The sequence below is a fragment of the Lactuca serriola genome, chromosome 9 (assembly GCF_051521515.1).
Source record: "Lactuca serriola cultivar US96UC23 chromosome 9, Lser_US96UC23_V15, whole genome shotgun sequence".
NCBI lineage: Eukaryota > Viridiplantae > Streptophyta > Magnoliopsida > Asterales > Asteraceae > Lactuca > Lactuca serriola.
In genome coordinates this window covers 117,238,794-117,249,547 of record NC_136416.1, presented here as the reverse complement: position 1 = coordinate 117,249,547, position 10,754 = coordinate 117,238,794, and positions in this window count along the sequence as shown.

Genomic DNA, 10,754 nt, shown 5'->3' with positions numbered 1-10,754 from the left:
TTAGGACTCTCTATAGTTCCGCGTCGACTCTATCGGTCCAAGTATTCGCGGTAGTGATACATAGGACGAAACCCGAGACGCCTAGAACTTGTGTGCCTGTTTGACACATGACTCTATCGATCTTCATTATATATAATGTCGGAGTGTGCCAACTTCGACGACTCTATTGATCATGGTTCGACTTCGTGCAACCATGTCTACATTCTTAGTGCTGTGTAAAAAGAACTTTCTCCGTAGCCTTGTCGGCGAATAAAGGTTCTTCCGAACCTAAACCTAACTCAAATAATCAAGCATAATGCGATCCGTCAATCGTCCCTCTTATCTCAAACCTTCCGAAGTACCCAAGAGAGGGTACCCCGCACTGCTGACCGACCCCTCATAGTCAGATGGACACCGAAGTGAACGACACTACAGATACTCTAAGAAGACGACCACCAACCGAAGCATACTCCGTAGATTCCCTCGGGAGACCCTTCGCACCTCGCACATCAAGTTCGTGAACCCAGAGAATAGAACTCATGAGGCTGACCACTATAACCAGGTATACTGCTGGCATACATCAAGTATTGGCGGTTAAGCCAAGCATGAGCTCTACCACGGACCTCTTCGCAAAACACTTTCACCCTATTCCATAACATAGGAGTCAGAGTCAAGAGAATCACTGCAAGTTGAGCCAGTAAAGTTCCGAGTGATGAGACCCTATACTCACTAGAGATGACCTAGACCGAGGAAACTCAGAACCTTCGGAAGAGTAGTTGCAGTAGATGCTCGCACTACTCAGGCACCTTGTCCACCCTGTTATAGACAAGTAGTGCCTATCATCCTCCACCCTCTCGCATGGAGGAAATCGTCGTCGTCCTGTAGACGATGAAATACACTCTCCAAAGTGAACACTAGGATACCGAGAACCCACAGGAGAACCTTCGCAGCCAAGAATACTTGATCAAAGTGCGAAAGTGGTTACGTTAAGCCTCATGACCCAGATCCCGAAGAGATTGTAGACTCGACACCAGCCTTGGTGTTAGTCGAGGGGTTATGGAGGAGCATGCACTTTCCACGCTAGAATAAACCAAAGTCTTGGAGAATCCTTGGATTATTAGGTGTTCCACGAATACTATCTCACACAGAGATAGTAGAACCACCTCCCGAGGTAGTCCAACACTCATCTAGTGAAACCCTATCTCCCCGACCCTCAGGGTTTCCGTGTCTCAAGATTCGTTGGTGTAGGTCCATTTTGCACAAGCTTGAGATAGACACTCTACATCAAGCCGATAACCATATTCACGCAACCCACTCGACGATCTAGAAAGCCTCTATCAGCCAGTTGACAGGAAACGTGAGACCAAAGACCACACGAGCATTCTAAGAACCAACCTGAAGGACTACACACACAGTACGGGTGAGAATGTTAGGAAGTTCGAATGGCGATCACACCAGTAAGGGTCTTGCCATAGAAGTACACTATGTTCTAAGTGCTGAAAAGCTCTACCCATCCGAGAGCTTAGGACCATATGAGGATTCTCATGGAGACATGGTCCAACCCTTTTCAGGTCGCTACTACTTTCGGATATACCACAAGATTCACACCCGATCGACCCACTTCTTAGACTTGTTATGCGATTACCCGATGTCACTCTTCGTGCCTCACTCATCTCGATAGAATCCATTGAGAACCCTAACCTTGTAGATACACCAGTTGGAACCCACTAGCTACACTAGACGAAATCCGCATCCCGTACGTGAAGGTTTGTCGGAATGACAAACACAAACTAGAGTTCACTTCGGAATGCGAGGACAACACTATAGGAAGTACTCTCTTACCTCTACTTGGCCATTCATACCTACTTCCTTGCCTAGACCTGAATTTTGGGACGAAATTCCCTCTAACGGGGGGATGATGTGACAACCCAAGTTGTTCCGTTACATTTCCCCGTTACCATTAACGGAATATTCCAGTTTATAAAAGTTCCGTTAATTAGAGGTCGTCAATTAAATAAACATTTCAATTGTTTATGTTTAATATATCGTTAAGTCGTGATAAAAGAAAATAAAAACGCATAACACACATTTCCATTTAATTGGAAAAAGTTAGTTTTTATTATTACGACCACCAAATCGGGTGCGACCAAAAGCCCCGTATAATGGCAGTATTGGGTAGAATTCCACTGAGCTCCAACTCCCACCCATATATAAAGGGGAGTAAACTCCATTTGGAGCTTTTCCACCCTCTCTCTCTATACTCTCTCTCTAGACTCGTTTTCGACCCAAATCCGCAACCAAACGCTTCCAAATCGTAAGTCCACTTACCCTAGCTTACTCTAAACATTATGATTCGTGTTTATAGCTTAGAATTGGACCATTTAAGCTGTTGAAGAGGAGTTCATGGCCTAAGATCATCCTTAGGCCGTAAACACCTAAAATGAGGCCAAAATGACCCCAAAATGTCCCTAAAGGCTTGGAAATAAATTAAGGGATTTGCCTAGGAGTGTTTAAACATTAAATCACAAGATTCTAGGGCATAAAAGAGAGTTTACGGCCCAAGCACATGCTTAGGCCGTAAACACCTCTAATCCATGCTAAAATGCCCCAAAACACTCCCAAACCACCCTTAGGCTTCATACATAATTTAGGGACTTGGTATTTTGGGTTTAGACCATTTAAACACAATGAAATGAAGGGGAAAAAGGAGTTTACGGCCCAGGTATGTACCAAGGCCGTAAACACCCCTAAATGTGACAAAAATGTGGTTTTTGCCCCCCAAATGGCCTTACTCTATTTTTATAAAATGCTAGGAATGATTTAAAGGCTTAAACTCCAAGAGTTGTGGGTGTATGAGAGTTCACGGCCAAGCCATAGAGCTTACGGCCGTAAACTCTCAAAGATTGGTCATTTGGACCATAAACTCTAAAGGAGTGCCCTCTTGGAACCCCAAACACCCCTATAGCCTTGAATAAATTACTAGAAGTGATATTAGGGCTTGAAACTTCACAAAACTCAAGGCATAGGAGTTTACGGCCGTAAACTCCCTTAGTAGTTGTCCCTGGGCTGTAAACGCCCTAAAAAAGCCCTTAGGAGCCTTAAACCCACTCATGCCTTTTTGGAATTGGACTTAGAAAAATCCCACTAACAATATTAAGCTTTGAAACACACTAGATACCCTCACCATGAGTTTACAGCCGTAAACTCATGGTGAGTAGTCCCTGGGCCGTAAACATCATATAAAGGGGTTTACTCTCGGAGAGTAAACACCATTCGTAAGCCATACACACCTTTAGACGCTACCCGGGACACCCAAACACTTATCCAAAGTGTTCTCCGCTCCTTTGAGCGCGTATATTTGTTTAATTAGTATTAAATATACTAATTGTATGTGAACATATGTTATCATATGTTAAATAGGTCATTGTGTGTGTTCAAGTCCTTGCGTGACCCCGAACGCCCAAACGACACCTTCGTCGGACCTACTTACACCAGGTGAGTTCATACCCCTGAATGAACCTTTTAAATGTTTTTACATGTTTTATACCGGGGGGGGGGGGGGAATACAAGTTAAACATGCCAGTTATCATATCAATCACATGTTATTGATAACCCGCATGCACAAGGTTTTACCACACTTTACACTGTTTTTACGAGTAGGACACTATAATGGTTTTCAATTGTTTCAAAACTCTTACTTATACTATTTTATCTAAATTCATTCTAAATTGGTTTATGAAAGATCTTCTAAGGTTTTCAAACATATTTTACAAAAGAATACAAATTGTGATTTTCTCCGGATATAAAGGTTTTTCATCAAAGTTTCCCTTTTTTCGACGTATACTTTTACTTGTTAAGTACTGCTGCTTCGCTTATAGTTATTTTATACTCCTACTCTGTAACGCTTTCACTTATACTTGTAGTCGCTTATGCCTGATGGACGCTTATACCTATTCATACTCTTACTTAGTGATACAATTCTAGTTCGCTTATACTTGATATCGACTCTACTTCACTTATACTCGATACGCTCTTACTTCACTTATTGTCGTCTCTACTTCGTGATACACTTATACTTGTTCGACACTCTTACTTCACTTACGATCACTCCTACTTCACTTGTTAGACACTCCTACTTCACAAAGATCACTTCTACTTGATACGCACTCAATCGTAGTTAGATGTATGCCTGTGCTTATATAGGTACATATAAGTAATGATTGAAAGACTTAGGAAGGCTCGTCTGCCCTATTTCCTTTTCTTCGTTGAGATGTGGTCTGGTGGGATCGGATGGCCGTCCAAAGGTCGTTTGGCTCATTAGTTATATATTATGTATATGAGTATGGACATATAGGAATTCTCTAGTCAGTTCAGTTAAGAGTCTCTACCTCTAGTCTACACTTACATTAGAAACCCACTATTGGGAAGTCTCTACCTCTAGTTCAGCACTTACACACTACCCACTATTTGGAAGTCTCTACCCACTATTTGGGATGCATCTTCAAGACACGGCCTTCTCCGTCGTCTAGTTGGTAACCAGAATCTCCTGTAGTGAGAGCGGACATTGTGTGTATAGATCTATACGGGATTGACAACCCCGCACCCAGACTGCTAGCTACAGTCCCGGCCTACCAAGCCAACGGGTGACAAATGTCGCATATTTTAGATGCTTGTAGGGTGTCTGGTACTCTAGTCAGTATGGTTACGAGTATCCCGGGTTACCTTATAATTCTTTGGCCTTAAGGCAACGGTATTTCGCCATCTATTTACACTGTATGCTGGTAACTCATTTTCAGAGTCACACTGTTTTGACCTTACAAGACGTATCTTTCATTTGATACTGTCTGGGGTCTGTCTCCTCTGTTTTGACCTTACGAGACATATCTTTCATGTGATGCTGTCTGGGGTCTGTATCCACTGTATTCATAGAATCCACTGTGTTCACTGTTTTAGACATCGTTAAACGTATCTTTCATTTGATATTGTCTGTGGTCTGTATTCACTGTTTTAGACCTTACTAGTTGTACCTTTCATTTGGTACCTTCTGGGGTCTGTGTCTCCACTTGTTAGACTGAACCAGGCGTGTTGTTCGTTTGATACTTTCCTGGAGTCTATGGTTCCTTGCCTTAGTCAGCAGTCCTCACTGCTGAGGCATATGATATTCCCTGATGTCGTTTTCTTTCCTTAATAATTAAATTCAGTATTTTGATAATGATAGCAACTTAAGGGAAAACTACTTTTTACCACATAACACTGACCAGCCGTGGTAGAAGGCTGCTTTATTAAAGAAAATATAGGATTTTCTGGAAAGAACTCTAATACACAGTAAACACTTAAACTACTACTTTATAAAGTTATTTGAATAAATGCCACTAAATACTTATGAACTCACCAGCATTTGTAAAAATCCTGATACTCGCTTTTCAAATAACTTGTATTCTCAGGTTAGCATTAGACAGGTACATCTCGGAGCTGTATATGAAGATGGCTTAGTGCCTCGCTGCACTTATATATATCTGTCTGTATTACATGTATTACTTTGGTGTATTGTAATGTAACCATGTAAAACTATTACTATTAATGCAATGTTTTGTTGGACTTTGATTACTATATGCATGTGTTGTGATACTTGACATGACGTCATCCACCCCAGAACGTTTCCGCCGTTCCGGTTTTGGGGTGTGACATGGTGCGACACTAAAGATTATTTCCGATTGTGATACTCGTTTTATTTCTCAGTTTTGGACGAGAATGAAGCATGAATTAGGATCTCAAGTTGCTCTTAGTATAACTTATCATCCTCAGACAAATGGTCAGAAGAAGAGAGTAATCCAAACAGTAGAAAATATACTGAAGGTATATAAAGTACTGTATGAGCGTAAATGTCATACTCAAATATGTTGGCATGACGTAGGGCAAAAGATCTTTGGAGGCTCTGAAATGATTCAAGACATCACTGACAAGATACAAATTTTCTGAGAAAGAATGAAAGTGGCCCAGGATCGACATATGTCCTATGCAGTAAAGAGGAGACGACCCGTAGAATTTCGGATGGATGATTTAGTAATGCTGAAGGTATTTCATGAAAAGGCGTTATGCTACTTTGGAAGAAAGAACGGTTGGTAAGCAAGCATACTACTTGGAATTGCCTGAAGATTTGTCAAGTATACATGATGTGTTTCATGTGATTACATAAATGTTTGAGCAATTATGATGAGACGGTTCCATTTATCCGAGATGAAACTGGATAATAAGTTAAGTAGAAGAGATCCTAAATGAAAGAACGACTAATCTACGTAATAAAGAAGTGAAGTTGGTGTTTCTCAAGTGGAAACACCATTGAGGCTCAAATTATACTTGGGAAAAATAAGAATGAAATATGAGTGAAGTATCCCTAATAGTTTTAATCGTTATGATTTCGGGGACGAAATCCTCAAAAGGAGGAGGTATTTGTAACATACACGTTCTGAAATTATGTATTGTTATTATTAAAAGTGAATAAAATTGAGTGTTGAGTTCTAACAGCTAGTTTTTACTAGAAATGAAGTAAAACTATGTTTAGAATCACTCATAAAATATTGGAAGTTTTATGAGATTCCAATTAACGGCCAAATAATGAAAATTTAGTGAAAATATAAAATGTGAAATAAGTAAAATTTTATTATTTAATGTTGTAGAGAATCTCTTTAGAAGTGTTTAGGTGAAAACCTCATCGAAATCCGAGTTATAACGAAGAAGTTATGACCAATCGAAGATCCGCGACAAAACCGGCACGACGCCGAATGACGTAAAAATTGTGTTTTTGATAAACTACTTTTTAGCCTTATTAATCTAAACGAAAGTCATAGTATTCATTAAACCGAGAAGTTCGATAAAAAGAACGCCAAAATCTGACTTCGTATGAGGAAGTTATGATTTTTCGAAGTTTCAGCTTAGTAGTAGACAGCTAAAAACTCGAATTTTAGATTGAGTGATTTTTAGCCAACACAACCTAAACGAGAATTGAAGGTCTCGTCATTAGTAGTACAACGGTAAAAAGTCTGACGAAAACGGATGTCGGATGAAGAAGTTGTGGATTTTTAACGGATTTTCCTGTCCCGGTCTGTTAAAAATAATAATATTAAAATTAAAGTCAAAATTAGTCAATGAAGTCTAAACGAAAGTTGTAGAGCATAATTTTAGCTACGCGTGCATATAAAGAACGTCAAAAACAGAGTTCATATGCGAAAGTTATGAATTTTGGAAGATTTTGGCACAAAATCCGAGAATTTCGGATAAACTCGCATGGATAAGCCTTATCCGGAACCAACCACGTCACGTCACATGAACAGTAGCCGCTCTACTCGGATCCGAGGCATGTTGCCTTCCTATTCGTCCGAAGCCACGACCAACCAGCTTCCGATGCACCTCGCACTCTTGTCACCCTTCGAGCCTCGCACCTGGCCGCCTCGCATGCGCGACGTCTGGCCTTCGAACCGAGCTCCTGCTGCCACGTGGCCTTCGCAGCTGCTGACTCCTCCAGCCTCGGATCCGAACCCTCGCATCCTCGCCCTATAAATACAAGGCTTGCGAGCCTTCTCGGGTAATTTTAAGAAATTGCTATTTTTCACCCAATTTTCAATACTTTTACTATTTTGACATCCCCCGAAGCCCTGGTGTCAATTTTAACACCCGAAACACACCCTGAAGTGCCGTGAAGCCCGAAAATTTTATCTTTTCGGTTTTGAAGCTCTACCTTTTTAGAGCCCAGTTTTTAGCTAATTCTCCCGGTTTTCAACGAAGAAAGTCATATTTGGAGCCGATGTGCTGCTCAAATTACTATTTTAACCCCCGATTATTTTAAGTTGAGCTCAATATATAGGAACAATTGTATATTATGTGTTATATGTGCTATGTGCTTTTCAATGTTATTATTCTGAGTTATTTTCCCGTGTTATTTTTATTCACTATTTTTAATAGCAAAATTATACCTTTGACCATGTGATCAGTGAAAGGACTTAGATTCACGGTGGTACTGGTATGTAGCCTCTGGCCATGTAAAACATGTCTCGTAAGAGAATGACTTCTATTTGTCACACCCCAATATCAGAACGGCGGAAACGTTCTGGGGTGGATGACGTCATGTCAAGTATCACAACACATGCATTATAGTAATCAAAGTACAACACAACATTGCATTAATAGTAATAGTTTTAAATGGTTTACATTACAATACATCAAAGTAATACAAGTAAATATAATAAGTACCGCATGGTACTAAGCTATCTTCATCCACAGCTCCGGGGATGTACCTGTCTAATGCTGACATGAGAATACAAGTTATTTGAAAAGCAAGTATCAGCATTTTTACAAATGCTGGTGAGTTCATAAGTATTTAGTGGAATTTTATCCAAATAACTTTAATAAAAGTGGTAGTTTTAGAGTATCCATTACATTAGTGTCTTTTCCAGAAAATCCTATATTTTCTTTAATAAAAGCAGTCTTCTACCAAGACTGGAGGGATTTATGTGGTAAAAAGGTTGTTTTCCCTTAATCGCTATCATTATCAAAATACAGAATTTGATTATTAAAGAAAGCAAGAGAAATCAAGGAAATAACATATGCCTCAGCAGTGAAGACTGCTGACTAAGGCAACAGAATCATAGACTCCAGGAGAGTATCAAACAAACGACACGCCCGACTCAGTCTAACAAAGAGAGACACAGACCCTAGGCGGTACCAAATGAAAGGTACGGCTAGTAAGGTCTAAAAACAGTGTGACTCTGAGGGTGGGTTTCCAGCATACAGTGTAAATTGCTGGTGAAATACCGTTACCTTAAGGCCATGAAATATAAGGTAACCTGGGATACTCGTAACCATACTAACCGACACTAGAGTACCTGACGCCCTGCAAGCGTTTATAAAATGTGACACTTGTCACCCCTTGGCTTGGTAGGCCGTGGACTGTAGCTAGCAGTCAGGGTGCGGGGGTGTGAATCCCGTATAGATCTATAAACACAATGTCCGCTCTCCCTACAGGAGATTCTGGTTACCAACTAGATGACGGAGAAGGTCGTGTCCCGAAGATGCATCCCAAATAGTGGGTAGTGTGTTTCCAATATAAGTGTTGAACTAGAGGTAGAGACTCATAATTGAACTGACTAATGTAAATCCATATGACTATGCTTGCATACATAATATATAATTAATGATCAAACGACCTTCGGACGGACATCCGATCCCACCAGACCACATCTCAACGAAGAAAAGGAAATAGGGCGAACAAGCCTTCCTAAGTCCTTCAAACATTATTTATATGCATCTATACAAGCACATGCATACATCTAAATATGTGGAAGTGTTATCAGGTATAAGCGTATAATGAAGTGGAGACATTCTCAAGTATAAGTGTATCACGAAGTGGAGACGTTCTCAAGTATAAGTGTATCACGAAGTGGAGGCGTTCTCAAGTATAAGTGTATCGCGAAGTGGGGGCGTTCTCAAGTATAAGGGTATCACGAAGTGGAGGCGTTCTCAAGTATAAGTGTATCACGAAGTGGAGGCGTTCTCAAGTATAAGTGTATCACGAAGTGGAGGTATTAACTAAACATAAATAACGCAGTGGTATCTTAACCAAGTAGAAGTATAAAAACATAGACGAAAACTTTGGAAAACCTTTATATATTAAGAAAATGACGACTTGGTATTCCTTTGTAAAATAAGTTTGAAAATCCTTAAAAATCCTTTGAAAACCTTTCATAAACAAGTTTAAAATGAAACTTTGATTAAACATCATAAGTAAAAGCTGAACAAATAACTATGTTTTTAGAAAACCATTTACAGTGTCATTCTCGGTAAAACAGTTAACAGTGTGGTAAATCCTTGTGCATGCGGGTTATCAATCACATGTGATTGATATGATAACTGGCATGTTTAACTTGTATTTTCCCCCTATAAAACATGTAAAAACATTTAAAAGGTTCATTCAGGGGTATGAACTCACATGGTGTAAGTGGATCCGACGAAGCTGCCGGTTGGGTGCTCGGTGTCAAGTAAAGACTTGAACACACTTAGTGACCTATTTAACATATGATAACATATGTTCACATACAATTAGTACATTTAACACTAATTAAACAAGTATATGCTTCCTAAGTGCGAAAACACTTTTAATTAAGCGTTAGGGTGTCCCGGGTAACATCTAAGGGTGTGTATGGCTTGAATAAGGAGTTTACTCTCCTAAAACTCACCTTATATGAGTTCATGGTTGGGAGACCATATTCCCCATGAGTTTATGGCCGTAAACTCATGGGAGGATTGTTTTAGGATGGTTTCAAGTCCCAAATGCTTCTAGAATTGGTTTTAAGAAATTATCCAAGGCTATAGGGGTGTTTAGGGTTCCGAGAGTGCACTCCCTTGGAGTTTATGGTCCAAATGACCACTCCTTGGGAGTTTATGGCCGTAAGCTCTATGGCTTGGCGGTAAAGTCTCCTACACCCACAAAACTTGATGTTAAGGTGCTTGGTTCAATTCTAGTAATTTGCAATAAAAGTCTAAGGCCCTTTGGAGGATTTAAACTACCATTTGGCATGGTTTGGGGGTGTTTATGGCCTAAGCATGTGCTTGGTCCGTAAACTCCTTTTTACCCCTCAAATCTATGTGTTTATTTGTTCCAAACCCGAAATAGCAAGTCCCTAATTTATGTCTTAAGCCTAAGGGTGTTTTGGGAGTGTTTTTGGGGCATTTTTGCAAGGATAAGAGGTGTTTATGGCCTAAACATGTGCTTGGGCCGTAAA